Below are 4,885 nucleotides of genomic sequence, written 5' to 3' on the forward strand. Positions count from 1 at the left end.
AGTTGAGGAAGCGATAAAAGCAATGAAGGGTAGAAAAGCGGGAGGGCCGACGGGAGTTGTGGGAGATATGTTGAAGGCAGCAGGAAGTTGGGGTGTGAAGAGAATGACAGAGATCTGTAATCTGGTGGTGAAAGAAGGCCGCATTCCAGTGGATTGGGAACTGAGTACCCTCGTCCCTCTATACAAGGGGAAAGGTGACCCTCTGGAGTGTGGCTCGTACCGAGCGATAAAGTTATTGGAGCATGGAATGAAGGTATTGGAAAGGGTGTTGGAGAGGAGGATAAGGAAGAAAGTGAAGATCGACGAAATTCAGTTTGGATTCATGCCAGGAAGAGGAACGACAGACCCACTTTTCATTGTGAGGCAGTTGCAGGAGAAGTACATGGAGAAGAGGAAGAAGTTGTTTCTTGGGTTTGTTGATCTGGAGAAAGCATTCGATCGGGTTCCACGCAAAGTATTGACATGGGCATTGAGGAAGTTAGGAGTGGAGGAATGGTTGATCAGAGTAGTGATGGCAATGTACAAAAGAGCGCGCACAGCTGTAAGGACGAAGGACGGGAACAGTGGTGAGTTTGAGGTGAAGGTGGGAGTGCATCAGGGGTTGGTACTAAGTCCACTACTATTTGTAGCTGTGATGGAGGTGCTGGCTCAGAACGTAAAGGAGGGCTTACCGTGGGAGTTGTTGTATGCAGATGATCTGGTGTTGATTGCGGAAAGTATGGATGGACTGAAGGAAAAGATGAACACGTGGAAGGAATGTATGGAGACAAAAGGTCTGAAGGTGAATATCGGAAAGACGAAGGTGATGGCAAGTGGTAAAGCATGTGGTGAGGTGGAAAGAACTGGGAAGTGGCCCTGTGCTGTGTGTAGGAAGGGTGTCGGAGTGAACTCCATTCAGTGTACAATGTGCGCTGAGTGGGTTCATCAAAAATGTAGTGGTCTGAGAGGGTCATTAACCAGTGTGGCAGCTACATTCAAATGTAAGGTGTGCACAGAGGGAGCTGCAGATGAAGGAAATGTTGAGTTGGATCTTGGAGACGGCGTGAAGCTGGAAGGTGTGAAAACATTTTGCTACCTCGGAGACATGCTGAATGGAGAAGGTGGATCAGACTCGGCAACGGTTGCTCGAGTGAGATGTGCATGGAAGAAGTTTCGGGAATTGAGTGGCGTGCTGATGAGGGGAGTGTCGTTGAAGCTGAAGGGAAAGGTGTATGCTGCATGTGTGAGAAGTGTTATGATTTATGGGAGCGAGACATGGGTAATGAACGTAGAGCAGCAACGAAGGTTGGAAAGGGTGGAAATGCGAATGGTTCGACGGATGTGCGGAGTATCGTTGAGAGAGAGGAAGACAAATGATGAATTGCGAAAGATGATGGGAATAGAGCCTGTGATTGATGCTGTGAAGAGGAACAGGTTGAGATGGTTTGGTCATGTGTTGAGGAAGGATGAAAGTGACTGGTTGAGAAGAGTGATGGAAATGAATGTAGAAGGAAGTAGAAGACGGGGAAGACCGAGAAAGACTTGGCTAAAGATGGTGGAAGAAGAAATGCGGGCAAGGGGGTTAACAAGGAGAGATGCAGAAAATAGGGCAAAATGGAGAAGATTGTCATGGGGACCGCAAGGCTAACCCCCGCTCTAGCAGGGAAAATGGCCTTTAAAATGCATGTTGTTGTTGTTTGTATGTATTTTTATATTTGCAATATACCAGTAGAAGCCGAGAAACGAATTTTCAGTCCTCATGTTAAAGTTGCATTCAGAGAAACCGTCCCCAAAAAAAGGAAGGGGACGCTTGCACCTCCCTTTGATAAGGGATCGTTTCTCTGCATGCAGCTTTAACATGGGGACTGAAAATTCGTTTCTCGGCTTCTACTGGACGAAATCGGCTGCAAATTTCAGAAGTAAATGTTTTCTACGTTGAGGTAATATGTTCCAAATTTCAGTCATGTCTGTTTCCGCATTCTTGAGTTTTCTTTAGAAAACCCTCAAATTCACGTTGGTTAATTTTTATTATTCTTTATTCTTTTTATTACGGACAATTGTTGTTCATATTGTTATTTATTACTTTGTGCTAGCGAAGCGAAAAGCAGAGTTTAGACGATCGCGTGAGTGCATACGTGTAGCGTACGTGCGTGTCTGCATTTTTAAAATTCATTTTCTTGGCAACCGTTGGTCCGATGAACAAAAACATTTCACCATAGGAACACCTCCTCGTGTTATTTTTTTAATGATAATTATGACGTCATAGGTCACGTGGTACAGGTCGCCATCTTGGAAAAACCGAAAAGGTTGCACCACTATATCTCCAAAACTGCTCCATGGAAAAAAATGAAACGTGTCTCATTGTAAAGAACTCCACATGGGGAATAAGTGTTGTTAACAATGACATCATTGGTGCCTTAATTATGACAACATAATTTGACAACTACAATGCTTAGTCAAATCAGTTTGAAATTTTTTGAGTGTGATCTACACATCCATTCTTGGGAAAATGCCAGGGGCATAGAAAAGGCCCCTTTATATATGTGCAATGTGATCAAGTATAGAAAAGAAGGGACATTATTGGGAAAAATGCCAGGGGCATAGAAACGGCCCCTTTATATGGTATGTGCCATGTGGCAAAGTATCGGAAAGAAGGGACATTCAAAAAAAATCTCATGTGCATGCTGCACTACCCTTGTGTTCTTAGGAGGAACCAAATAATGCTCTAGAAAAGTTCATTGAAGGGGTGCCCTACATATATAGGTTAAAACTCATCAGTACGTAAAGTTTTCTGTGTACCTTGAAAACGAAAGCACATAAGATAATGTGCATGTGTGTGAAATCTAATTTGTTAATTTTTTTAAATAAAGTTGGTATGTACTATGTACCAACCAATTGCAGACATGTTGGGTGTGATGTATTCTTCGGGACAAGCACGATGTGTGTACACATTATAGGCAACAGTTGGATTAAATGAAAGAATTGTGCAGTGCAGCTTATTTTACCAGTCCCTTTTGGACGATAATTGCACATTACATAAACTTGCAAGTGTTGACATTGCAGACATATTGGACAAACGTGGTATGTACATGATGAATATTGATGATAATTAGAGATGATGGATGAATTGTATACACTACATGACCAAAAGTATGCGGACACCCCTTCTAATTAGTGGATTCGGCTGTTTCAGCCAAACCCATTGCTGACAGGTATATACAGTACACTACATGACCAAAAGTATGTGGACACCCAAACATCACATATCTCATTCTAAAATAATGGGTATTAATATTGAGTTGGTCCCACCTTTACTGCTATAAGAGCCTCTACTCTTCTGGGAAGGCTTTCCACTAGATGTTGGAACATTGCTGCGGGGATTTGCTTCCATTCAGCCACAAGAGCATTGGTGAGGTCGGGCATTGATGTTGGGTGATTAGGCTTGGCTCGCAGTCGGCGTTCCAATTCATCCCAAAGGTGTTTGATGGGGTTGAGGTCAGGGCTCTGTGCAGGCCAGTCAAGTTCCTCCATACTGATCTCGACAAACCATTTCTGTATGGACCTCGCTTTGTACACAGGGGCATTGTCATGCTGAATCAGGAAAGGGCCTTCCCCAAACTGTTGCCACAAAGTTGGAAGCGCACAATCATCTAGAATGTCATTGTATGCTGTAGCGTTATTTCCCTTCACTGGAACTAAGGGGCGAGCCCGAACCATGAAAAACAGCCCCAGACAATTATTCCTCCTCCACCAAACTTCACAGTTGGCACTTTGCATTCGGACAGGTAGCGTTCTCCTGGCATCCGCCAAACCCAGATTCGTCCGCCGGACTGCCAGATGGTGACGTCTCATTCATCACTTCAGAGAACGCGTTTCCACTGCTCCAGAGTCCAATGGTGATGAGCTTTACACCACTCCAGCCAACGTTTGGCATTGCACATGGTGATCTCAGGCTTGCGTGCATCTGCTCAGCCATGGAAACCCATCTCATGAAGCTCCCGACGAACAGTTGTTGTGCTGACGTTGCTTCCAGAACCAGTTTGGAACTCGGTAGTGAATGTTGCAAATGAGGACAGACGATTTTTATGCACTACGTGCTTCAGCACTCGCAGTCCCTTCTGTGAGCTTGTGTGGCCTACCACTTCGCAGCTGAGCTGTTGTTGCTCCTAGACGTTTCTACTTCACAATAACAACACTTACAGTTGACCAGGGCAGCTCTAGCAGGGCAGAAATTTGACGAACTGACTTGTTGGAAAGGTGACATCCTATGACGGTGCCATCCCACGTTGAAAGTCACTGAGCTCTTCAGTACGGCCCATTCTCCTGCCAATGTTTGTCTCTAGAGATTGCATGGCTGTGTGCTTGATTGTGCTTGAGATAGTTGACTTGAAATACATTTGTCAGATAAGCTATAGCACATTAATTGTCATTTGTCCTACTCTATATTCCACACAGGTGTAGTCCATGTGCCAATTAAGCAAGTAACATCCCAGCATGCTAAGGGTCATGTATAATAATGCACAGGCCTGGTTGCCTATAATTATGGCTTGCCTGGCTGCTGAAGGAGACCTCAGTGACTTTTACAGATCCTACGGTGTCTTTTGCGGAGTAAGTGCGTTATCGTTTGCATCCTGGACGAACTACAAATTCCAGCCTAAATCACCTTCAATCTCCAACCTAATGTGAGAATTCTTAATCAGAAAAATCTTCGTCAAATGTACTTTATGACGAATCTGAAGCGAGTTGTGCAGCCATTATCCATTGTGGGTTGAGACAATCTTTCCCTCGATTACGTCACGCAGATGACGTCATGATCATTGCGGTTATCTAGAATTTTTAGGGGAGGTACCCACTGGGTTCACTTTTTTAACTAACACCTCAAAAATTACTAGAATTAAAAACCACG

This window comes from Myxine glutinosa, chromosome 11 (assembly GCF_964187855.1).
Source record: "Myxine glutinosa chromosome 11, kmMyxGlut1.1, whole genome shotgun sequence".
Classification (NCBI taxonomy): domain Eukaryota; kingdom Metazoa; phylum Chordata; class Myxini; order Myxiniformes; family Myxinidae; genus Myxine; species Myxine glutinosa.